Below are 25794 nucleotides of genomic sequence, written 5' to 3' on the forward strand. Positions count from 1 at the left end.
TTGTATCAAGCCTATTTACTGCCAGTACAACTTTGGAGATTCAACATCCTACATTTTTTGTCCTCTTCAGTTCAAGCTGGCAGTGTTTCTTATGAAATAATTTTCTCTTAAGAAACACTGTGATAATAAACTTTGTGATGTTCCATGGATTTCAATAAAGTTTATGCCATTAGACAAAAGCCACATCTACAGATTTTTTTCAGATAATCCCTTGTCCATCTGGGTTTCTCGGTAACAAGGTTTAGAAGTTTCTGAGAAGGCCTATGTCTTGATTGACAGAATCTGTGACACGCTTTTAATCTTTTGAAATGGCTCTTTGACTGACTAAATGCTTTGACATTTTAGCTTTCTGAGGTTCCAACACAAGTCTTTACAATTACACCCTTCAATTTTTTCTGTAGACAAAGCTCTCTTAAAGTTAGCCTTTTTTTGGCCATTAAAAAGACTGTGAGTTTTCAAAATAATCAAGTCCTTATTCCTTTTTGTTTTTCCTTCAATTTATTTCTCTCCTCTCACATTTTTACTATAAGCAACATGAATAAAGCAGGTAATACTCTCAATACTTCATTTTTAAATCTCCTTAGCTAATTAACCAACTTCAAAGCTTAAAAATTTTGCTTTTCACATAATACCAAGAGATCATTTTTGAGCCCTCTACCTCTATATAGCAAGGATTCTCCTTTCTTCAGTATCTAATTGCATATTCCTCATTTTTCTGAGCTCACATCAGTAACATCCTCTAACTCTACATTTCTACTAACAGTATTCTCAAGGCAATTTAGGATTTCTTTATAATTTTCCTTTGAATTCTTACAGAGTCCACCTACTGATTCAGACAGATCTGATCAGGTCACTAGGGAGTGAGCAATAGGGATGGCCGTAGGAGGAGGTTTCCCAAGGGGATGGTAAATAGCCTTGGGCTGGGTTGTCTGAGAAGCTGAATACCTCCAGAGATCATAGAATTATGGGCCAGAATATTTAAAATAAAAGGAGGGCAGAGATGGCTCTCAGGCTGTTTTCCTGGAGGATGCCTGGATGATCATTCTTCAGATGCTTATCTTTCCCAAAGGACCATATTTTGGATGGGAAGGAACTCTGGGTGCAGCCTAGAATTGGGCTGAACTGGCAGAGGGTGGCAGGGTTATTCTTCTTTGGGTGTTCTAGAGGAAATGACTTCTGAGACAGAAGCCTGCCATTCCTCCAAGATTGTATAGTTTTTGTATCTTACATTGTTTTAGTTTGTAAACTAATCCTATAGAAGTAAGAGAATTAAAAACCAACAGGGGGAATGATAGGAAACTCAGGAGTTAAAAAGTTGAGTCTTAATTGATAAGCTCAAGTGATTAGAACTGTAACTAAAGAGAAAGTTTAGCCTTAATTGATAGACTTAAGTGACTAATGCATGTGGAAAGCTGTTATTCCAAAATTGTGTAGCTTTTGAATAAAGACTCCTCTACCTTTGTCTCCAGAATTTTGCCTAGAGGGTGGTAGCAGGCAGCAGGACTCTACTTGCTGTTCCAAAACACTTCTACTCAGTTCCAAAGCCACTTCCAGATTTGTAGGTATTTATTACAGCAGTATATAATTTCTGGGGGCCAAAATATGTTTTCTGTTACTGCATAACAAGTTACCACAAAATTAGCAGCTTTAAACAACATACTTTTGTTTTCTCAGTTTCTGTATGTCAGAAGTTAGAGTCTTCTATTTAGAGTCTCACGAGGCTGGAATTAAAGTATCAGCCAGGACTCAGAATGATTTATGTCCAAGCTATCTCAGATTATTCACAGAATTAATTTTCTTGTTGCTTTAGAATTCATCAAGCTTGCTTCTTCAAAGTTAGACAGAGAGAGAAAGAGAGAGATTACTAGCAAGATGGCAAGATGCACTCTTATATAATGTAACATAATCATAAGGATGACCTCCAAAATGTTTGCCACATTTTACTGATCAGAAGCAAGTCATAGGTTTCACACACTTACTAATGAAGAGGGTTTAAACTTTAAAATGGGGAGATTATTGGACCCACCTGAAAGTCTGTTTGCAACTCTGACCTCTTGGTAAAATAAACAGAACAAACAGAATTTTCAGGGGAAGAATCCCTTTATGTTAACAACAGGTATAAATTAAACCCCAGGAACTCAAGGGTGGGAAGAATGAGAAACGCAATTAAGTGTGGAAAGAAATTTTAGAAGGGGTTCCTCTATAGACTGCTAAGAGAGATGTGAAGGATGCTTTGCTAATACAAGTGGAGTCAAAGAAAGGAAAGATGATGGATAAAGTAGTTAGGTAATAGGTGAAGTAGGACATAAAAGTATTTTGAATGATTAATAATATTTAGACATGAAGAAAGCATTCCACTACCTAGTGTAGGCATTATTACTATTTGGAGTTTACAACAAACATGGGCCATACAGGGGACAGCCAGGAGACTAAAGTGACTCAATGTTTCTCTGCCTTGGCTACAAACTAGAATCACCTAAAAACTTAAAAAATACTGAGTCCCAGGCCCATCTCAGGTGTTTTGCTTTAATTGGTGGGAGCAGAAGCCCGGAAGTCAATGTAAATATAGTCTACAACAGGAATGAGTGCCAAAGAAGTAATTAAAAGAGCATATTAATGTGAAACAAAGCAGTATTTTACATATGTCAAGAAGGATTAGCTTTAGGTTACATGTATCACCTAGGAATTAGAACAAAAAATGTATTTGTTTCATTGTTCTTTTTGATATTTTTAAAATTTGTATTGAATTTATTGGGGTTACATTGGTTAATAAAATTATTTGGGTTTACAGCATATAATTCTATAATACATTATCTTTATATCGTGGGTTCACCATCCAAAATCAAGTCTCCTTACATCACCATTTATCCTCCCTTTACCTTTTTCTACCTGCCCCCACCTCCTGTTCCCTCTGGTAATCACCATACTGTTGTCTGTGTCTGAGTTGTTTTTTTTCTTAATCCCTTCACTGATTTCACCTAGCATTCCCAATACCCATTTCCTCTGACAGTTAGTCTGTTCTCTGTATCTGAGTCTGTTTCCACTTTATTTTTCTCATTCAAATTCATATATAAGTGAAATCATATAATATTTGTCTTTCTCTGACTGGCTTATTTCAGTTAGCATAATACTCCAATAACCATAGAGCAGATGTGTCAAACATTTCTGATGCACCATTTTAGATCCACTTGGCTTCATTCATTTAATTCGTTTTGTTCTATTTTTAGTTGGTATGGTGACAAACAGCTCCATGACAGCTTTTTCTTCCTATAATCCCAACCCCAGGTTGCCTTGTCTCCTGCCTGCCCCTAAAGCCTCTCTTCTTCCTACTCTGTCCTGCACCCTCACCCTGGCCTGCAAAAACTATAAATGTAGGCAAGTTAATATGTTGTGGAGTAAACCTTTGGCCAATGGGAAACAGGAACCAGTGAATACATCTTTTCATTTTTATCCACACACTGCCCTCAATGGAATCCTTGAGTACATTTTACAGAGATAGTTTCTTTCGGGCTGATTGGCATAAATCTAGCATTCTGTTGCACTTAGCAACAGCAAGCTCAACAACATAACTGTATATTTGTTCCCCTTTAGCTGCTTCATTCTTTTTGTTCCTCTTCTGCTCCCTGGAATAGTGTCCCTGATAAAATACAAGCACATAAACTTCAATAGTCTCAGGCCCTGATTTCTGCTGAATCCAAGTTACAATGCAATAGATCTTTATTTTTGCTTATATTTCTATACTAAAATTATATTCAAAACATTGTTTAACATTTAAACACTTCTGTGACATTTTAAAACAAAATAATGTGTGGGAGAAGTCTTAAGTAACATTTCAAATACAATTGGTAGAATTGTCATATATGAAGAAAACATTTTAAAAAGGGACAACAAAGGGGATGTGAAGCTAGCTAGCTACTGGTGCTAAGAAAACCTAAGTAACTGCAAATAACCATTGCTTTTTAAGCAGTTTTATTGAGGTGTCATTGACATACATAAACCATTGATATTTGAAAAATGTTATTTATAATTTTTTAAATTTTATTATTATTCAAGTTTTCCCTCACCAATCCCCCCACCCAGCCACCCCCACCTCCCTCCACTGATTGCACCCCCCTTTGGCTTTGTCCATGTGTCCTTTATAGCTGTTCCCAAAATCCCTTCCCCCATTTGCCCCCATTATCCCTTTCCACCTCCCCTCTGGTTGCTGTCAGAATGTTCTTAATTTCAATGTCTCTAGTTATATTTTACTTGCTTGTTTGTTTTTTTAATTATTTTATTGTTGTTCAAGTACATCTGTCTGCATTTACCGCCCCCCTCCACCTCCCCCAACGCCAGCCATCTCCACTTCCCTCCCCTGCTTCCACCCCTCCACTTACTTTCTCCATGTGTCCTTTATAGTTCTTCCTGAAAACCATCCCCCTCTCCCCCACATCATCCCCTCCCACCTCCTCTCTGGTTACTGTCAGATTGTTCTTAATTCCAACATCTCTAATTTTACTTTGCTTGCTTGTTTGTTTTACTAATTAGGTTCCACTTAAAGGTGAGATCATATGGCGTTTGTCTTTCACCTTCTGGTTTATTTCACTTAGCATAATGCTCTCCAGTTCCACCAATGCTGTTGTGAACAGTAGGAGCTCCTTGTTTCTTTCTGCTCTGTACTTTTCCATCATGTAAATGTACCATAGTTTTTTGATCCATTCATTTACTGATGGGCACTTAGGTTGATTCTAGCACTTGGCTATTGCAAATTATGCTGCTATGAACATTAGGGTTCATAGGTTCTTACGGATTGGTGTTTTGGAGTTCTTAGGATATAATCTGAGCAGTAGAATTGCTGGGTCAAAAGGCAGTTCCATTTTTAGTTTTCTGAGGAAATTACATACTGTTTTCCACAGTAGCTGCACCAGTCTGCATTCCCACCAACAGTGAACTATGGTTCCACTTATGCCACATCTTCTCCAACACTTGTTTGTTCATTTGTTTATGATGGCCACTCTGACCTGTGTAAAGTGGTATCTCATTGTGGTTTTAATTTATATCTCTCTGATGGCTAGTGATGCTGAGCATCCTTTCATATGTCTCCGGGCCCTCTGTATGTCCTCCTTGGAGAAGTGTCTGTTCAGGTCCTTTGCTCATTTTTTCATTAGATTGTTTGCCTTCCTGGAGTGGACTCGTGTAAGTTTTGTATGTATTTTGAAGATCAAACCCTTGTCCAAGATATCATTGGCAAATACATTTTCCTGTAAAGATGATACTCTTCTCGTTTTAATGCTGTATTCTTTAGCCATGCAGAAGCTGTTAATTTTGATGATGCCCCATTTATTTATTCTTTCTTTTATGTCCCTGGCTCTAGGGGGCATATTGGTGAAAATATTGGTGCATGGAATATCTGAGATTTTCCTGCCAATGTTTTCCTCTAGGACTTTTATGGTATCATCACTTACTGTATTTTTCAGACTATAAGACACACTTTTTAACCACATTTTTGCTTCCAAAATTTTCTCCCTATTTTCCCCCTCTAAAACCTAGGTGCGTCTTTTGCCTGCACCATGAGACACACCTATGTTTTAGAGGAGGAAAATAAGAAAAAAAATTTGAAGCAAAAAATGTGGTTAACAAGTGTGTCTTATAGTCTGAAAAATACAGTATGTTTAAGTCTTTTATCCACTTTGAATTTATTTCTGTGTATGGTATAACTTGGTGATCAAGTTTAATTTTTTGCATGTGGTTGTCCAGATCTCCCAACACCATTTGTTGAAGGGTTATTTTTACTCCATTTTATGGTCCTGTCCCCTTTGTCAAATATAAATTGACCGTAGAGACTTGGGTTTATTTCTGGGCTCTATTATGTTTTATTGGTCCATATGTCTGTTCTTATGCCAGTACCAGGACATTTTAAATACAGCTGCCTTGTAATACAGTGTGATATCAGGTGTTGTGATCCTTCCTACTTTATTTTTCTTTTTCAAAATTACTGCAGCTCTTTGGGGTCATTTATGGTTCCATATAAAATTTTGAAAAGTTTTTTCTATACCTATGAAATATATCATTGGTACTTTAATAGGGATTGCATTGAATCCATAAACTGCTTTGGGTTGTATGAATATTTTTACAATGTTATTTTTTCTAATCAATGAACACAATACATGCTTCCATTTGTTTGTGTCTTCCTTAATTTCTTTCTTCAGTGTTGTATAGTCTTCTGAGCACAAGTCTTTTACCTCCTTGGTTAGGTTTATTGCCCAGTACTTTGTTTTTCTTGTTACTATATCAAATGAATTTTTTTCCTGATTTACATTTCTGATATTAAATTTCCCAATGGTATCTTGGACAAGGGTTTAATCTCCAATATGTATAAAGAACTCACATGAGTCCAGGAATACAAACAATCCAATTGAAAAATGGGCAAAGTGTCTAAACAGACACCTCTCCAAGAAGGACATACAGAGGGCTCAGAGACATTTGAAAAGATGCTCAGCATCACTAGCCATCAGAGAGATGCAAGTTAAAAACACAATAATATACCACTTTACAGTGGTCAAAATGGCCATCATAAACAAATCACCAAACAACAAGTGTTGGAGAAGATGTGAAGAAAAGGGAACCCTAGTACATTGTTGGTGGGATTGCAGATTGGGGCAGCCACTGGGGAAAACAGTATTGAATTTCCTCAGAAAACTAAAAATGAAACTGTCTTTTGATCCAGCAATTCCACTGTTGGGATTATACTTTAAGAATCCTTAAATGCCAATCCATAAGAACCCACACACCTTAATGTTCATAGCAGCACAATTTATAGTATCCAAGAGCTGGAAATGGCCTAGGTGCTCATTAGTAAATGAATGATCAAAAAACTACGGTACATTTACATGATGGAAAACTACAGAGCAGAAAGAAAGAAGGAGCTCCTACTGTTCAATACAGCATGATGGAACTGGAGAGCATAATGGTAAGTGAAGTAAGCCAGGCAGTGAAAGACAAATACCATATGATCTCACCTATAAGTGGAACCTAATCAGCAAAACAATCAGTCAAGCAAAATAGAACCAGAGACATTGAAATAAAGAACAAACTGACAGTAACCAGAGGGTAGCACAAGAGTGATAATGAGGTAAAGAAGGTAAAGTCTCATCAAGGAACATGTATAAAGGACCCTTAGACAAAGCCAAAGGGGCTATGATTTGGGGTGGGTAGTGGGGGTGGGTGAGGCAGGAAAAGCGTCAGTGGGAAGATGGAGGAACTATATTCAAACAACAATAAAAATGATCAAAAAAGTAAATTGGAAAAATAATAATTATTGTTAATACTAAGGACTAAATTTAAGAGCTCTGTAGAAAACTGGAATCAAAGAAAGTAAAATCAATTCTAACAAGCTCATAAATAAACACAATGTTTCATTGTGCAGTAACTTTAAAAATGTCAGAATTACTGTAAGACCTGGCAGCAACTACAATCAGAATAGGGGTTAAAGTTAGCCATAGAAACAAAAAGCATCACAAACATAATTGTCTGAATATTGGAAAAAGGAAATGGAGTATAAGCCAATGAACTTTGAGTGTTTTCTGTCCAACAGAATAAATTATTTCTAATATGAACATACAGGTGTGGGAGATTGAAAGCTATTTTCAGCAATTAGCCTGTCCTTCTACTCTTGAACCTGGGTTTGTTTGTATAATTTGCTTTGGCCAATGGGACATTGGTAAATGTGACACAAGCAGAGGTTTGAACAGTGGTTACGTAATGGGGCTCTTCTTTCCTTGATGCTAGAAACTCTTCTCCATCACATAAAAAAGTCTTGGGTAACTTCCTGGAGAGTAAGAGCCTACCTGTAGAGAGGAGTCAGCTGTCTAGCCATTTCAGCTACACCCCTATACATGTGAGTGAGGCCATCCTAGACAATCCAGTCCCAAACAAGTTACCAGCTCAGGAAAACGACCTAGCTAAACCACAAAAATTATGATAAATAACTGTTTGTTGTGTTAAGTCACTAAGTTTTACAGTGTTTTTTATACAGTAGTTGATATCAAGGGATTGTAACATGGATGTATCAGGTAATCTTTGGTTGAAATCATTAATTATTCCATTCCCATGGCTTCTCTTACTGTGAGTCCATATTCACCAACCAATTTCTAATCATGCTCTGGCCTCTCACATAATCTGACTACAGGGGCAATAGCTGACCATATGAACTCCAAGGATTCCTACCCCCTGGTATGTTAATTATTCATGATAAATTAATAAAGTGGTTTCCAACCAGGATTTAATTTAGAAGATATTCTATGGTTCTAAACATTTACTCTTTACCTTTCTTTACCCTGCTCTTTACTCCAGGAAATTGGTCTCTATAGATTGTCTCAAGGAGCAGTCTTCCTGCGTGGCTTCTTATTGGGCTTCACAAATGGGGAGCTTACCTGGAAACTAGAGAAAATTACAATAATTTGAGAGCATTAATTTTTACAACCCTTTCCCTGTAGAATTAGTTTGAGCAGTTCACAGCCTTTGACTGAAGATTGCAATTCTTTGTCAAGGTGGTTTCTTCTCCAAAACTCTTTCATCCTTTCAGGTCCAGAGGTGGAAATAAAACAATTTTTACTAGCCCCAAGATCTGTACTCTTTTGTATAGGTTCTGTACTCCTGCTTACACTTTTGTTAATAACTCCTTTATTAAACCCTCCCCCAATTATTATTTCAGCATGCCGCCTGTCTCTTGTTGAGCCCCTGACTGATGCATATCCTAAGCATATGGGTTTCAGTATTTGATTTGTATGGTGGTGATTTCTTTTTGGCTTATAATTTACTCCTGAGAGATGGCTCCACATTCACTGAATGAATAAATCAAGGTTTTAGACCCATGAGTCTGAGATTCAGGCTGAAATTCACAAAGGTAGCAAATTCCTTTAGGAACCAGCCAGCTGGCCTTTTCCCCTCTGGAATGGAAAACAAGAACTGTACTTTTCCATATTTCTACCATATCAACTTTTTAGTGTTGCTATTAGTATTAGCTAAACTACATGCAAATGGCTTTTTACCTTTGTATGTGCCTGGCACATTGTAAATTTTCAACATGTTAAGCATTGCTATTGTTTTGTTAATTTAACTTTGTATAATACAGTCTTTATTGAGTAAATAATGTGAAATATTTTTTGTATTTCTTTTTGGGATGCTTTTGTTAATGTGGTGCATTGGGACTATGAGAGTTGGTGTAAAGAAAGAAAATGCAGGTACAGCATGATTTACATATAGTGCAAATAGCTTCAGAAGCCTAATGGCAGAGCCACCATATAGAAAGGATTCTGATTTAGCAAATTCCTTAAATGTGTTATGCAAACACATTTAAGGAATCAAAGGTGGAGTAGAGAAGACACTCTAAGTAAAACATATAGTCTTGCCAGTTCATTGAACTTAAGTGTCCATGGATCATTTGACTCACTTGTAATCAGAAACATTGATATAAGACAGCAAGGGGGTTGCAATTGGGCCCCTCTGGAACATGGCAAGATATGTAGGGCTTCTTTGTTACATACTAACAAGTAAGGGGTGTCAAGTAAGAAGACTCTCCAGAATTCTCTCCTTATCAGAAAAAGCTAGCATTGGTGACAAGTAGGTATATGCTGTGGCACAGAAATCATGCCTGAAACTCCCAGGCAGCTGAAACAAATAGGGCCCTGGTCACATCACTCACATCTCTTCCCATTGGGGGTTCAGATCATCCCCTAGACTGTGAGGTCCTGCCTCTGTTCCTTTTCAGCCAGCTAACAAATAGTCTCCTATCTACCTACATACGTGCATATACACCCCACCATATGTAGAGAGCCATTCAAAAATCAATCTTTATCATTTTTATTATCTACAAATGTAATTCCTCTCTGCTGGAAGATTTTGTTTAGATATGCTTGTTTATTTTAGATGATTTGTGCTTGGTCCTCAATGTCATATCCCTATTATTCAAAATAGGATATAACCTGAGGAGAGCTCTAAGAAAGCTCAAGAAGAGGCAGACAAGGAACCATCACAAATAGACACAGAGTGGGCAGAAACTGTCACCAAAATGCCTAGAATTTGCATAGGGTCACAAGGCAAACATTGATCTGTTGTGTTCCTGTGAATGGCCAGGGGACTGGACATAGAAACAGACAGTAAATCATGAGGTGTCAGGTGGTGTATAAGGTGGCATGTGAACCTAAAGGAATAAAGGAATGTTATGTCAAGGTCATAAAAAATTGGCTGTCAAGGAGATATAGAATAGAAACTTGATTCGTAAATTCTTAGATAAAACATAATTACTTGGACATGAAATCAGGTAGGCACCAGGTCAAAAATAAATAATGAAGAATCTAATTTAGTCATGCAGTTAAAACTTGGCCATACTGAGGGAGCAAGAGATTTTAGCAAGAATAGTACTTTAAAAATCACCAAATTACATCCTAGTTGGAAATATGAAGAGTTAACTAGAGACTATGTTAACTAGGGCTGGAAAAATCTGAAGAAAAAAGATTATAAGAATTAATATAGACTTACACAGCTTGTATCACTTAATCAACAAATGACCAGAAGAACTAATGTTTAGAGAAAAAGAAGATAAGGGGAATCAGCCCTGGGTAAGTAAAATGACCTTGCCTAGATCCCTTGGGCATCTCTTTAGCCTGAGAGGTATTATCCCACTTAAGAGTTTAGTATCAAAATTAGATTAAGTAGGGTTGTAGGGAGAGGTTTTTTTCCCATTCCCTGAATATCCCTAGTCCACCCTTTCTTTCTTTCTTTCTTTTTTTTTTTAGGTTTTATTTTATTTTTTTATTTAATTCTTGTTCAAGTACAGTTTTCTGTCTTATATTCCCAGCCCTTCTAAACTACATTAGCAACACAACTGTTCTGCCATTTATAGAGCAGGGCTTCTTTCCAAGTTTAAAATATAGGTTGTTTTTCTCTCTCTCTCCATGCTTATTATTTCTAGCAGTCTGAACTGGGACCCACAGCTTTGAATGAGCCAAGTGCTGACTCAGGAAAGGGAAAGAACACAAGACCAGTTCTCCCAAGAGCAGAAAGCATTGCAGATTAGGGAGGCCTTTGTCATCTTTGCCATGTGTAATATGACTAAACCTACTTGAATAAGAAAGAACTGGGGGCCTCAGAGAACTCTTAAATGAACAATAATCATAGTGCAAAAGGGAAAAAGTAAGAGAGAAGAAAAAGAGGCTGCTTTTTTTCCCTCAGTTGAGAACCTCTAAGGTTTCATTAATGAAACTTGGAATCCTTTCTCACTAAATAAGTTTCTGACTTACTGGCAAAGAGCCTGTACAGACATCATATAATTAATAATGTCTTGAAGGGAAATGTGCTTTACATGTTTTATTATTTTTTCAATCACTTAACATGGTTTTTAAGTTATTTATGCCCACATTGTTGCATACTGATTTTAGGGTGGCTTAGTAAATATATTTTTTAAATGACATAAAAAGCTATTAATAAGAAGCAAATAAGAAAATCAGAATAAAAGAAAAAATTTTAATTCTTAAGATAAGAATTTGGGGCAAACAGTAGCATTGGTACCTGAAATGGAGGTTCTAAGTCCCCATAGTTCTACTAGAGACAGAAGATGTGAGACATAATACTGGACAAAAGATTTATAATGTCTATGATAAATTTGATGCTCAGGAGAGCCAGAAAAGAAAAATGTCTTCCTTGGGTCCTTATAAACAGGAGTATAATGGACAACTTCTTCAACAGCATAGCTACCATAAATACAACAACAATCTTCATAACACTTTCTTATACTTCCCTTGGTATCACCATATAAACATTATCAATGAAAAGAGCAATTTGACAGGGGGATCATATACATCTCTGGTGGTCTGGCTTCCTCCAGGAAAGAATATGAGTGGAAAGAATAGATGGATAGGTCCTGGCTGGTATGGCTCAGTTGGTTGGGTGTCATTGCACAAACTGAAAGGTTGTGGGTTTGATTCCCCATGAAAACACATGCCTTGGTTGCAGGTTTGGTCACTGTCAGAGTATATGAAGGAGGCAACTGATTGATATTTCTCTCCCTCTCTTTCTCCTTCCATTTACCTCTCCCTAGAATTCATAAAAGGATAAAAAGAATAGATGGGTGCACTACACACAACTTATTCAACCAATCACCGATAAATATTTGTGGTTTTTTTTCATCCAAGGTTGAGAGAAGCACTGAGTTCAGGTTGACATCCCAGACAAGAAGCTGGAGAGCATCTGCTCTATGTGGCCAGATTTGCCAAGGTGGAAATAAGAATGGCTTCTTATGAATGTTCAGGAACTCTAATTCCTAGTGCAGCTTGCCTTCATGTATACAAAAATCATTCACTCACCCCAGAACAAAAGAACAGTCTTGATGAGGGTCTCCCAGTTAACAGATCATCTAAGTTTTACTGGACTTAAAACCTATACAGTTCTGAGAATTACTTTAGGAGATAAATACAAAATCAACTAAAAAAAGTTTATTTTAATTTAACATGAGAAAATGCCATATTAACAATTAAAAAAAACTGGCAGATATCACAAAAATCTCTCAAAATTAAATAAAATGCTTTATGGATTAACCATCTGATATATATATATATATATATATATATATATATATATATATATTAACATCTTCCTACATTTTGGCCACATATTCCTCACAGTCCTTTATCTTTTATAAGATCATTTTCTATACAAAGAATATAAATATAATTCAGCCTTTCTTATAGCATAGATGATAGAAATTTGGTTTTTTTCTTATTGATAGCTTAGGAAATATTTCCTTTTACTTTATGACATATTGTGGACAATGACAAGTATATTTATTACTATTATTATTGATTTTAGTAAAACCCTTATCAAATTTTATTCATAGATGTCCTTTGATTTTTAGAATAGTTTTTCACAGATTAGTTTCAAGCTCCCTACATTTGTCTTTTCTCTACTTATCCACATAGATCTATCTCAACTTATCTACATACATCTGGTTCCATGCCCCATAGGGTAGGTTCATAACAAGATATGGCCCTCTACATTCAGGTTACAATATGAAGTAATACAGCACCTTGAGAAGTAGAATTATTCTTTATTTGTATTTTATATTTTGTATTCTTGTTTATATAATTTCAGTTGGTCCAATTTTCCCCCCTTTGCTCTCCTCTTCCCAGACCACCCCTGCTTCCATAGTTATTCACCAAAAGGTTGTCTAAGTCCATGAGTTATTCATATGCATCCTTTGACTAATCCCTTCCCTTTCTTTCCACCATTCCCCCTCCCCCTCCCTTCTGGCAGCTGTCAGTATATTCCATGTTTCCATGTCTTTGGTTCTGTTTTGCTTGTTAGTTTATTTTGTTCATTAGATTCCTCTTGTAAGTAACATCATATGGCATTTGTTTTTCACCAACTGGCTTATTTTTCTTAGTATAATAGTCTCCAGTTTCAGCTATGATATCAGAAAAGGTAGGAATTCTAAGTCAGATTATTCTATCAGGATGACTAGTATTAACTGTACAAGAAAATAATGGCAAAGTCTCATAGATATATCCCACTTAGCATAATTGAAACAATCCTGTAGTAGGTTGGAAAATGTCCACCCAAAGAATCAGAACTTAATCCCCAGAACATGCAAATATTATTTGTAAGAAAAAGGATCTGGAGGATCTGAAGGATGTACATTATCTTGAATTATCCAAGTGGACGCTAAATACAAACACAAGTGTCCTTGTAAAAGGTTAATTACACACACATAAGAAAATATGATATGAAGACAAAAGTAGAGACTAGAATGATATCGTCACAAGCCAAAAAATCACCAAAAAATGTTGACAGCTACCAGAAGCTAGAAAAGACAGGAATGGATACTTTCCCAGAGCTTCCCCTGGAAGCCATGCTGACCCCTTGATTTTGGACTTCTAGACTGCAGAACTGTGAGAAAATAAATTTCTGTTGTTTTAAGTCACCAAGTTTATGATAATTTATTACAGTAGCTCTAGGGAACAAATACAGAACCTTACTTCGACTTCCTTGTAGCCAGATCCAACATTGAGTCAAAGCTCTTCCACAACCACTTCAATTAGGGAAGGTAAGAAAGAGAATTTGGAGTTATTGGTTAAATTGCTGTTGAAATATTTATCTTTGTAAACCATATAAAATTATATAACAATGTAAGCATATCACTTGCGCCTCTCCCAGAGCATTAGAAGGGGCCCAGGTGTGAGGAGCTCTGAAACTTAAGACTCATTTGCTTCACAGTAAATCTTCCTCTGCCTCAAGGCAACCAGGGTGGTTATGTTGAGAACGAACTGAAGATCTAAAAAAAAAAAAAATGTTCTTATGCCATTGTGGCAGAGAAGGGACAATTTGCAAAAAAAAAAAAAAAAAAAAAAAAAAAAACCGCTGCTTCAGAACANAAAAAAAAAAAAAAAAAAAAAAAAAAGCAGGATCTGCACAACAGGAGTGCAGTAGAAACCGGTTTATGGTAGAGGTAGAGTGTCAGAGGATGTAGAAAGAATAGAGATAGAGCCATAATAATATTTTTAAAATTCTACATGATTTCTGTCCTCTTCATCCCACTAGAATTGGGAAAGCTGAAGCTATCTTTTTCTCTCTGAACAAACTCTGAAAGTTGAAGCTTTCTTCTTGTCTCCAACCTCCACAGAGACATTGGTTTTCTCTTCTTCTCCCACAATTTCACTTCTTGTATTTGAACTTTTAGCCAAACATTCCATAACTATTTTTTACATATTTATTCCCTTCCCCAATATTTTGAGCTCTGTGAATAAAAGAACCATGCCTGATTTACTTTTGTAAAGTGGTTGAGTTAAAAAGAACTATAAGAGATCAACAAAACCTGGGGAGGGAGCCTAAAGTACAGACTCAGCCACTCCACCTTCAATTTGCATGCCCTCCTCTCTTTACTACTCTGGCAATAGAATCTATATCAAATCTAGAGAATTGACCTTCTCAACATGTGTTGTCACCAATCTACTGTATATGGCATAAATATAGATTTTTACAATACACAAAACACTAGATTGTTTGGACTCAAATCCCATTCTTTTAACTTACTGTTTCTGCTAAGAGTACTGATCATCTATTTTGAAATTCCCCACCAATCCTCACCCCAACTGAGGATGTATTCAGTTGCTCTGCAATACACTTCCTTTATTGATTAGTAAGCCCTGGGTGCCCAAGAAGATGAGGTATAAGAAGAGTCTTGGGACAAAGGACTTTATATCAATGACCCCTGAAAGTCAGAGACCCCAAATCATGGTTGTCCTGCTGAGTGTTGCTCACATCAATATGACTAACAGTATTTAGCAAAGCAAGTCAGAAACTTTGTTCCTCAACCAAGAAATGGAGAAGGATAATCAGATGCTTAATAATGATTGCTTCTCCTTGGTTAGAAAAGTATTAGAGGGTGAGGGGAAGTGGGTAGGCAGGTTCAGGGGTAGAAATTCCCAAGAGAGTAGAGAGTTCTTGGATTTCCAAGTGAACTTGTGCAGTTCCCAAATATACTTGGAACATGCCTAGCCATATATCACATGTTTCATTTTAATGTTAAATCTCCACCCTGAGGTGTGACTTTTAGTATGCTATGAGGGAAAATTCATCAAAAGACTGCTTGGAAAGAGGTCTCAGGTGCCATCTTGGAATTTTCTGGTGCAAATAGGTTTCTTGGAGGTGGTCCTTGGGTTTCTTTACAAGTTCAGCCTGTTTTTGTCAGGGCTTATGTTAGAGAAAATACAAGAAAGTCAGTAGAAGTTTAAAGATTAACTAATGATGTGGTGACATAACCAAGTGACACTTTCAAAGAATGAAAAAATACATCAGTTAATATTAAAATGCTATCCCACTACAATTATGTTTCTTTTTTTAAAGCAGGTTTTAAAGGTTTTTTTATAAAGATTTTATTTATTTATCTTTGGAGGGGAAGGGAAGGAGAGAGGGAGAGAAATATCAATGTATGGTTGCTACTTGTGCATTCCCTGCTGGGAACTGGCCTGCAACTCAGGCATGTGCCCTGACTGAGAATCGAACTGTGATCCTTTGGTTCCCAAGCCCATACTCAATCCACTGAACTACACCAGCCAGGGCCAATTATGTCTCTATGCTGAATCATCTGTCCCAGGGTCTCACAGGTCTGGCTAGTAGGAAATGCCTCTTAGTCATATTTTGGAAGCCATGCAATACATTATGTAGAAGTCCAGGTAGTTTGTATATAAAGGATGCATGGACAAAGCCAAAGGGTGAGAGGTGGGAATGGGTGGGGTGAGGGGGCATGATGGGGTGAAAATGGAGATGACTGCACTTGAGCAACAATAAAAAAAGTTCAAATACTTTACGATAGTTATTAATGCTCTTCACAAATATTCTAGGTTTTTCTTCTTTCAGTGTATTTTGCAGGACTTACTTTCTTCCCACTCAAAATTAATTGTGTCCATTTGGCTTGCATTGCCCAGTGAAATGTAAGTACATATAATGTATATCCTTAAGTAAAGGGTTCTGAGAGCCATGGTATGATTTGCTATGCTCTCTTTTCTATCAGCTTAAGTACCAGAGCTAGGAAACATGGAATTGAGATCTCAATTGACCCTTAAGGGATGTATAGAACTAGTGAGAGATTAGACTTTTATTTGTTAAACCACTGTAATTTTGCATTTTTTGTTAATGCAGCATAAACTAACCTGTCTTTATGATTACAAACATGTGAGAACATAGCTCTCCCACCGAAAAGTAACAGCCTCAAAATCTCATTTAAGCTAAAAAAGAGATATCTAGAAAATAAGTGTGTGTGTAGCTACTGGAATTAAATAGATTAAAAAGCTCATTTTCAAGGGAGCTGTACTGCCAAATAAACCATAGGACTATGCAAAGAAAACCTGTGATAATTTGACTTGACTGATCAAGAGCAAATTAAGAAAGCTGTTTAGCCCCCAAGGAGGTCATATCCTTGCATGCCTTTGTACTAGAAAATTACTAAGGGCTGAGAAGCAGAATTGGGGCTGGGTAATTAAATATTCCCCACTCCACTAACAGAGGGTCTTTCTAATGTCTGCCCAGTTGAATCTCTAAACCAAACAATTTCATTTTTCTAATATTAAAACAGGAGTTTGTTATTAGCCTACCTGTATTCTACCACATATGATGTATATGTTGTAGATGATTTCAAGTTTTAGTCTGTATGACTCTGGATTAAGAGAAGTCCCCTCCAGACCTGATGCACTCATCATTGCACATCACTCATAGATGTGAAGACTACCATACTTATCCAGAGATGTTGGACTTTGAGCTTGATTCCAAGACTGAATAGGACTTCTGTATTGATCCTTCTGAGATGAGTGTTTTCTACATAAGGGAAGAAGAGTAAACTGAATATTCAGTGATGAGAAAAACAGACTATTAAAGGCATTAGGATTGTTCACATTATTATAGTCTCTCTCTTTTCAAGCACAAGGTAGGATTGTATTTCTACCCATGCAAAGTTAGGTGCAGTCATGTGACTTTGGCCAGTGAAATGTGAGCTGAGTAATGGGTGTTACTCCAAGTAGAATCTTTGAGAACCACTACAATATTTATAATGTTTTCAGAGAATGTTCACCTCCTTAATCTGGGTCCCAGAGTACAGATATCAATAGTGTGGAGCAGGATCCCCAGTCAACCATGAAGTCTGTGAGCAATAAATAAACCACTGAGATTCAAGTAACTTCAAATATATTTATTTCCACATTGTAGCCTTACAGATCCTGATTGCTATAGGCTCTCACATAATCCAGGACATTCTAGCAGGGTTCTGTAGTATTGATGATGCTTACTGTCCAAGCCTGAAAGTGGCCCAAAGATCTGCATCTGAACTCGAGTTCATGTCTCTTAACCTTCATCCCTCTGGCCTTCTCTTAGATATTAATGTTCAAAAGGTAATGTATATCCACCATACTTTCTGGGACAATTTATGGAATATTTACGAACTAAAATAAATCCCTCTGGTCTTGAGGAACAGTTTCCTCCAAGACATCAATATCTTCATTTGCCCATCTCTGCCTCACAGAGCTTAGAATTTCTGAAAAAATAAAAGCCTAGGTGGATAGGCTAGGTGGATTTACCTCAAAAGCTATGTCTTTAACTCTGCAGTACACAAGCCAATAACAATCTCATCAGTAAAAACCTTTGAACTCAGAAACCAAAACTTGGATTACTCTTTTGGATTTAGGGTAGAGGTAAGAATATCTCACATACCTTTTACAGTAATAGGAAGAGAACAAAACACAAGCTAATATCTCAATAGATTATTCTGATACATATTTCATTGACAAAACAAGGGATTCAACTCAGGAATCCAAACTCATATAGAAAACTGGACTTGTTCCCCTGTAACAACTTAATGTAAATCCCTTTAATCAAAGGTAATTCTGAGAGTGGAAAGAGGAAAAGAAAAAAGAACCAGCACTTTGGGGATCCTACTAAGTGCCAGGTACTTTGACATATTTAAACCTCTAAGTTGCCATGCTAACAAAGTGGTATTGTTTTCTCAGTGAAAACACTAAGGTTCAATGAACTTAAGTCACTTCTCTAAAGTGACAGTAAGTGGCAGAGCTGAAATCCCAACTAGATATACCCAACTGCAAAGCTCCATATCCAACTGTAAAGGATTCACAATTAGAGTCTTCCTTCTCTACATGATGCTGTATCCAAATGAAGGTAAAACAGGGAAAATATTTAGCATAGTAGGGTAAGAGAAATATGATGTATATTTAAATTATTTTTTCTTAATATGAGTAAAATTTATATTTTTAAACATTGAAATATTTATCTGTTATAAAAACTCTCTAATTAAACAGCTACTTAAATAGTCATATTTATGTCTTTTATTTAGAAAATCTTACACAGTTGAGCTTTGGGATGGAAATAGAATAAACATAATAATCCTCAAAATATCATGTTTAGAGGACAATGAGACATTCCTTACCTTTGTTGTCTGGGAAATGGATCATGTCTTTTCTTAGCCATCATATTTGTAGCTGTGCTGATTCAGAAGAAGATGGTGGTGGAGTGGGACAAAGGATATCGCTTCCCTCCATGCACCAGAGAAAAACCGGGCTGATCTGCAGAGGAGCGCAGCCAATACCCAACAGGGACCTAGCATATAGGAAGGCAGGACTCCAGAAAGTATAGTGGACACTGAATGACTAGAGGTTGAGGAGAGAAGACGACTGCAGATCAACAAGGTATGATGAAACAGCACAGAGGCTGAAGATTCTCTGCTGGGCTGCACCAAGGCCCTGGCCGGGCACCCCATCTCTGAGAGTTGAGGGCGGGCAACAACCACCTCGGGAGAGAACTAGTCACTGGCACACTCCTTATCCAGCAGGGCGAAGATTGGAAAACACCAGGAGAGATAGGTTTCCTGTAGTGGCAGAAAGAGGAGTGGGCATTGGGAAGGAAACCAGAGAGCTCTGATAACCCATGGAGTCAGGCTGTGGTTGCCCGCTTGGGGAACTGAGAGTGACCCATGCATTCCCTGTGATGCAGGTCTGAGCCGGCTCTCCCACAGTCTCTGGGAGCCTTGGGCTATTGACAGGGCCCCCGGAAAAGAGCCAGCCATCAGCTCCCTCCCTACCCAGCCAGGAGCAGCCTGAGAAGCACGGAGAGTCAGGCTGCGGCTGTCAGCTTGGGGAACTGAGAGTTGCCCGGGTGTTCCCTGTAGCGGGGTCAGAGTTGGGTCTGCCATAGACCCTGGGAGTCTCCGGCTTCTAGAAAGGACCCTGGAAGAGAGCCAGCCATCAGCTCCCTCCCTACACAGCAGAGCACAGACTGAAAAACCCTGGAGTCAGGGGAAAGGTCCATGCCAAAGCCTGCGAGACCAGGAAAGTTTGGCTGGGAGGGCGCGGCCTCATGCCGGGCAACGGCTTGGAAGCCAGAGGAAAAATCTGCTCTCAGTGGGGCGCAGGAGAGTGGCACCAGTCTGGATCTTGGGAGGGCACTGGTGAGACCAGTTGAGTTCACTGAGGCTCGAGAAAGGCCACAATAATAACCCCTCAGGCTGCTGCAGCTAGTGAGACCAGAAGAAAAGGTTTGACCAGCTGGAAACCAACAAGAGGAGTAGGTGGAAGCAGAGAACACCAAGATACCTGCAGGAGACTACACCACTGAATTTCACAGGCATGCTATCACAGAACTTCACACCATAAACCCAGGGAACCAGAACAGATCAATTTAAGAAGGTGAGGACAACAAGAAGAGCAACACAAACAATGGGAAGACAAAGTAACAATCGCCAAATGAAAGAAAAGGAGGAAGTCTCAGAAAGAATGTTAGATGAAACAGAGGCAAGTCAACTATCAGATATTGAATTCAAAGCACTGGTTATTAGGAAATTCAAAGAACTTACAATGAGCTACCAGAAACTACAGGGGAGCTACAATGAACTCTCTGCAAACTATACCAACACGAAAAAGGAATTAGAAACCATCAGTAAAGGCCAAGAGGAAATGAAGAATACAATTTCTGAACTGAAGAACACAGTAGAAGGTATGAAGAGTAGGATCGAAGAGGCAGAAGACCGAATAAGCGAGACTGAAGACAGGGTAGAAAGAATCTCCCAAAGGGAGCAAGTAATGGAAAAGAGAATCAGAAAAAATGAGGAGACTTTGAGAGAAATGCAAGACAATATGAAACCTAATAATATCCGAATAATAGGAACACTGGAAGGAGAAGAAGAATAACAAGGGATAGAAAACATACTTGAAAGAGTAATAATGGAAAATTTTCCTCAGTTGAGGAGAGATAAAGTCACATGAATCCAGAAATCACAGAGAGTCCCAAGGAGGAGGAACCCAAAAGGCCTACTGAAAGACACATCATCATTAAAATGGCAAAACTCCAAGACAAAGAGAGAATCCTAAAGGCAGCAAGGGAGAAAAAGGAAATAACATACAAGGGGGTCCCAATAAGGTTGGCTACTGACTTCTCAATGGAAACATTCCAAGCAAGAAGAGAATGGCAGGAAATATTCCAAGTAATGAGAAACAGAGGCCTACAACCAAGGCTACGGTACCAAGCAAGGCTCTCAATCAAGATAGAAGGTCAAATAAAGAGCTTCCAAGAAAAAAGAGGTCTAAGAGAATATGTCTCCACCAAACCAGCTCTACAAGAATTACTAACAGGGCTGCTTTGAGGAAAGGAAGGAAAAGAGAGAGATGGAGAGGAACACAGGTACATAAATGGCAGTGAATAAGTACCTTTCAATAATAACCTTAAACATAAATGGATTAAATGCACCAATTAAAAGATACAGAATAGCTGAATGGATAAGAAAGCATGACCCACACATATGCTGCCTACAAGAGACAAACCTCAGGTCAAAAGACCATCACAGACTAAAAGTGAAAGGATGGAAACAAGTTTTCCAAGCAAATGGACAAGAAAAAAAAAGCTGGGGTGGCAATTCTCATATCAGACAAAATAGACTTCAATAAAAGGGCCATAAAGAGAGACCCAGAGGGTCACTTCATAATACTCAAGGGGAGAATCCACCAAGAAGACATTAACATCGTAAATATATATGTACCCAACATTGGAGCATGCAAATATATAAAGAAAATTCTAGAGGACCTCAAGAAAGATAATGACAGCAACACAATTATAGTAGGGGATTTTAACACCCCACTGTCTATAATAGACAAATCTTCCAAACAGAATATCAACAAAGATATTGTAGCATTAAATGACACCCTAGATGAAATGGACCTTATTGATATATATAGAGCCCTCCATTCCAAAGAAGCTAAATACATATTCTTTTTAAATGCACATGGAACATTTTCAAAGATAGACCACATGATAGGACATAAAATCAGTCACGAAAATTCAGGAAAACAGAAATCATACCAAGCATTTTCTCTGATCACAAGGGACTAAAATTGGAAACCAACTCCAGAGGAAAAAACCCAAAACACCCAAAATCATGGAGAATGAATGGTATGCTATTAAACAACGAATGTGTCAAGAATGAAACTAGGGAAGAAATCAAAAAGTTTCTGGAAACAAATGAAAATAAACTCACAACAACCAAAACTTATGGGACACATTGAAGGCAGTTCTGAGAGGGAAGTTCTTAGCAATGCAGGCTTACCTAAAGAAGATAGAAACATTTCAAACAAACAACCTAACCATTCACCTTCAAGAACTCGAAGAACAACAACAAAGACAGCCCAGAGCAAAAAGAAGGAAGGAAATAACCAAGATCAGAGTAGAATTAAATGACATAGGGACTAAAAGCACAATTCTAAGGATCAATGAATCCAGGAGTTGTTTTTTTAAAGATAAACAAAATAGACAAACCTTCAAGGAGGCTCATCAAGAAAAGAAGAGAGAGGACTCAAATAAACACAATCAGAAATGAAAGAGGAGAGATTACAACTGATACCACAGAATTAGAAGGGATTTTAAGAAATTACTATGCAGAAACGTACGCCAAGAAATTTGAAAATCTAGGTGAAATGACCAAATTTCTAGAAAAATATAATCTTCCAAAAATCAATGAAAAAGAAGCAGAAAACCTGAACAGGCCAATAATAGCAAATGAAATTGAAGAAGTAATAAAAAAACTCCCATCACACAAAAGCCCTGGACCAGAGGGTTTCACAGGAGAATTCTACAAAGCTTTTAAGGAAGAGCTAACCCCTATTCTTCAGAAACTATTTCAAAAAATACAAAAGGAGAAAAAACTCCCCAACTCTTTTTATGAAGCCAGCATCATCCTAATTGCAAAGCCAAACAGAGAAAAAACAAAGAAACAAAACTTCAGGCCAATATCACTGATGAACATAGATGCTAAAATCCTCAATAAAATATTGGCAAATCGCATCCAACAATACATCAAAAAGATCCTACACCACGAACAAGTGGGATTCATCCCAGGGATGCAAGGATGGTTCAATATTCATAAATCAGTAAATGTAATACATCGCATAAACAAAAGCAAAGACAAAAACTACATGGTCATATCAATACACACAGAAAAAGCTTTTTATAAGGTACGACACCCATTTATGATAAAGGTACTCAGAAAAATGGGAATACAGGGAGCATTCCTCAATATAATAAAGGCCATATATGAAAGACCTACAGTCAACATCATACTCAATGGGCAAAATCTAAAATATTTTCCACTAAGATCAGGAACAAGACAAGGTTGCCCACTTTCACCACTTCTATTCAATATGGTATTGGCAATTTTAGCTACAGCAATCAGAGAAGAAAAGGAAATAAAAGGCATCCAAATCAGAAAGGAGGAATCAAAACTGGCATTGTTTGCAGATGACATGATAGTGCACATGGAAAATCCTATAGCCTCTACCAAAAAAAATGCTCTAATAAATGAATTTGGCAAAAGAGTGGATTACAAAGTCAATATCCAGAAATCAAAGGCATTTTTGTATACCAACAATGAAACAGCAGAAGCAGAAATCAAGAAAAAAAATCCCATTTGATATGGCAAAAACAAAAATAAAATATCTGGGAATTAACCTAACCAAGGAGGTTAAAGACCTGTATGCAGAAAACTACACAACACTGAGGAAAGAAATCAAGGAAGACACAATGAAATGGAAACATATACCATGTTCATGCATTGGAAGAATTAACATAATCAAAATTTCCATACTACCCAAAGCAATTTACAGATTTAATGCAATACCTATAAAAGTGTCAATGGCATATTTCACAGACATAGAACACTTCAAAATTTTATATGTAACCATAAAAGACCCCAAATAGCAGCTACAATGTTGAGAAAGAAGAACAAACTAGGAGGGATCACAATACCTGATATCAAACAGTATTACAAGGCCACTGTAATCAAGACAGCCTGGTACTGGCACAAAAACAGGCACATAGACCAGTGGAATAGAACAGAGAGCCCGGAAATAAACCCAACTCTCTACAGTCAATTAATATTTGACAATGGGTCAGTAACGTAAAATGGAGTAAAGATAGCCTCTTCAACAAATGGTGTTGGGAGAACTGGACAGCTACATGCAAAGAAATGAAACTCAAGCACCAACTTACACCATACACCAAAATAAATTCAAGGTGGATAAAAGACTTGAATATAAACTGTGACACCATTAAAGCCCTAGAGGAGAACATTGGCAGGAAAATCTCAGATATTCCACGTAGCAACATTTTTACTGATACATCCCCTAGAGCAGGGACATAAAGGAAAAAATAGACAAATGGGATCTCATCAAAATTAAAAGCTTCTGCATGGCTAAGGAAAAGAAGATCAAGATAAAAAGAGAAGCAACTGTTTGGAAAAACATATTTGCCAATGATACCTCAGACAAAGGTTTAATCTCCAAAATATACAAAGAATTCACTCAAATCCACTCAAAGAAGGTGAGCAACCCAATTAAAAAATGGGCAAAGGACTTGAACAGACAGTTCTCCAAGGAGGACATAGAGAGGATCCAGAGACACATGAAAAGATACTTGATATTGCTAGCTATCATAGAGATGCAAATTAAAACCACAATGAGATACCACTTAACACCTGTCAGAATGGCTATGATAAACAAAGAAACAAACAACAAGTGCTGGAGAGGCTGTGGGAAAAAGGGGACCCTGGTTCACTGTTGGTGGGATTGCAGACTGCTACAACCATTATGGAACACAATATGGAATTTTCTAAGAAAACTAAAAATGAATGTGCCCTTTGACTCAGCCATTCCACTATTAGGAGTAAATCCTAGGAACTCTGAAACACCAATCCAAAAGAACATATGGACCCCAATTTTGATAGCAGCACAATTCACAATAGCCAAGAGTTGGAAGCAACCTAGATGCCCATCGGTAAATGACTGTATCAAAAAGCTATGGTACATTTACACAATGGAATTCTATGCTGCAGAAAGGAAGAAGGAACTCCTACCCTTTGCAATGTCATGGATGGAACTGGAAAGCATTATGCTGAGCGAAATAAGCCAGGTGGTGAAAGACAAATACCCTATGATATCACCGTTAACCGAACCTAAACAACAAAACAAACAAGCAAGCAAAATGTAACCAAAGACACTGAAATACAGAACGTGCTGACAGGGTCCAGAGGGGAGAGGGGAGAGAATCACAGGGTAAAGGGGATGGACTCACATGAATAAGTATGAAGGACACATGGACAATAACTAAGGTGGGGGGGCGGAGATGGGAGGGAGGTGGGGAGCACTGGGGGGTGGGGCAGGGCTGGGAATACAAGAAAGAAAACTCTACTTGAACAAAAGTTAAAAAAAATTGTACCTGTGCCTCTGTCTGTGTAGCTGTCTCCTAAAAGAAATTGAGGAGAGCAATTTTACAGAATTTGAAAATTTATAATAGAACATTTCTTGGCTAAGACCAGTGTTTAATGTGTATAAAAATATACCTTTAATTTTACTGGTTGGCCAAAGGATAAGAGGATGATTTACAAGGATGTTGAATAAAGTTACAGCAGAGTCCATTGTGACCATAATATTATGAGTCCCTGTACAGTAGTGACCATGTGTGATTCCTATTGTCTCCTCAGAACTTAACACAGAATATGACACTAAAAAAAAGTTTAACTAAACTAAGGGAAAAGCATGGAATTTTGAGCCATCACAAGGATTCAAGGATGAGTGCATTACCCTACCACTATTTAGACAGAGGTTAAGTCACTTAACTTTGTTGATATGGAGCTGCATCATCCCTAAAATGAAAAAAAAAATAGTACCTATCTTACAAGATTCCTATGATTATCTTTAAGGAGATTCTTGAGCAAACTCTGCT

General features: G+C 37.5%; 1 long non-coding RNA gene across 1 annotated transcript; it reads right to left on the bottom strand.

Annotated features, from left to right (window-relative positions):
* Window positions 1–6672: 6672 nt before the first annotated feature.
* On the bottom strand, window positions 6673–24845 carry LOC118977078 (uncharacterized). Its single transcript, XR_005064453.1, has 2 exons — window positions 24783–24845; window positions 6673–6770 (listed from the first exon to the last, which is right to left on the bottom strand). It is a non-coding gene; the product is annotated as an uncharacterized LOC118977078 (long non-coding RNA).
* Between the last annotated feature and the right edge of the window lie 949 nt (window positions 24846–25794).

The sequence above is a fragment of the Sturnira hondurensis genome, unplaced genomic scaffold (assembly GCF_014824575.4).
Source record: "Sturnira hondurensis isolate 20B ecotype Veracruz unplaced genomic scaffold, ASM1482457v3 Scaffold0021214, whole genome shotgun sequence".
In the NCBI taxonomy this organism is placed as follows: Eukaryota; Metazoa; Chordata; class Mammalia; order Chiroptera; family Phyllostomidae; genus Sturnira; species Sturnira hondurensis.